Raw genomic sequence first — 1,298 nt, forward strand, 5'->3', positions numbered from 1 at the left:
TGACAGATTCGAAATTCAAATGTAATATTTTTTTATAATTAAGTGTAACAGTATTTATGGCCAGACTAAGTAGATTAAAACAGTTCGTCATTTCTTTTCTGAATATAAGGGTCGTAGAAGAACTGCATATGCATCTTACAACATGTGAAACATTGGAATTCAAAATGGTACAAGCTTTGATTGCTCCAATGTTAATTTATATCAATGGAATATTAACTGTAATTCAATATATTTTGTATGATTACGTAAATCTCTTCAAAATATAAACCTTGTAAGATGGCATACGAGTCTTAACGTGATTGTTTACAGGAAATCCAAATAAAAGAGGAAAATCATGCCCCACTGATTACTATATAGACGCAGCAGAAGCATTATATATATTTCAAGTCACTTTGCGATCGAACTTAGAAGCACGTTTAACCGTCGACGAGATTAAAATTAATCTTATTTTAATTAGCTATATAGATGTCACCTTTCTCATTTTTTTTTTTTCATTAATAGTATAACGACCTTTGATTGATGTGCCTAATTACCGTATCGATATTTTTCACACCAGAATGTCAACAACGTCTCCATTCAGTTCACAAGGGATGGTATAGAGTGATTTCAATCATTTCCTTAAGGTTCAGTAACATTACATAATAAAGAAAACATGACAAAATATACGTTAGGCCCAGACCCTTGTCATGTGGGATGACAAGGGACATTTGACTGAACGCGGGTACATAGCACTGCGGAAACCTTATAAAATTGAGGAACAAATTTTTATTCTTGCTGTTTTCTGATATGGGGAGAGATGCGAGAAGCATTTCTCCTCATCATACTACTTTTGTAATAGCAACTGAGCTGGTGATTAGCCTGGTGGTAAGCGATCACAAACGCCCATTAACAGAGTGCCTCTACGAATGCAATGCCCACATTTAAGGAGTAAGGGATAAGAAAAGGATTGACCGACCTTCGACATGTATTTAATTAATCGGTTTACCATTTGATAACTACGTTAGCCGCCTCACGCAAAAGCTTTATAGACTGCCGCCTGGTACCTGTATTTTTTTTAAACATCAAAGAAATCATTCAAAATGATTTTATTAAAAACTGTTATTTACTTACAATCGTAAAGTTTAATAATTTTCTTAAAGTAATTTTGTGTTTAATGAATACATAAAGGACACATTTAATTCAACATACATAGCAGTGTAGTTTAATCTTAAAACTTTTTAACAGCTTAAAAAAAACGATTTTACTAGGTACATAAATCATAACGTAATTGAAAAATCCAAATCTGGTTATTACGCTTT

The sequence above is a fragment of the Zerene cesonia genome, chromosome 3 (genome assembly GCF_012273895.1).
Source record: "Zerene cesonia ecotype Mississippi chromosome 3, Zerene_cesonia_1.1, whole genome shotgun sequence".
In the NCBI taxonomy this organism is placed as follows: domain Eukaryota; kingdom Metazoa; phylum Arthropoda; class Insecta; order Lepidoptera; family Pieridae; genus Zerene; species Zerene cesonia.